This window comes from Penaeus vannamei, chromosome 3 (assembly GCF_042767895.1).
Source record: "Penaeus vannamei isolate JL-2024 chromosome 3, ASM4276789v1, whole genome shotgun sequence".
In the NCBI taxonomy this organism is placed as follows: Eukaryota; Metazoa; Arthropoda; class Malacostraca; order Decapoda; family Penaeidae; genus Penaeus; species Penaeus vannamei.
Window position 1 is genome coordinate 27,972,088 of NC_091551.1, and position 446 is coordinate 27,972,533.

Below are 446 nucleotides of genomic sequence, written 5' to 3' on the forward strand. Positions count from 1 at the left end.
GTTAATTCAGGGGGTAATCTAGTCTCCCCCTTTCTTCATACGATAACTGATGCGAGGTGCCAGTGCTCGTTTTTCGTTCAAATTTACACTACTGACGTTTATGAATGTTTTGAGCTAAAATGCTGAGGGGGAAGGGTCTGTTACCGCTGCTGAAACGGGAAAGTGGATTGCGATGTGGATATAAGGAAGACAACCAATTAAAGAGGTTCTATTTTCCGTCTAACTGAGGACACCGCTCATGGAGGAATTTTCCTTATGTAATTCACGTATTGGAGCGTTTAAGTCACATGCTTTAAGTACTTTATGTGGATTTATGTGGTTTAAAGCGCTTGGTCATTAGTAACGCTGAAAGCAGTAAATGTAGGTATTGATTTACATCGGGTGATATTCACTGTATAAGGGAAAATATTAACATAAATTATACAGTACCTCTCTAATACCAAGAC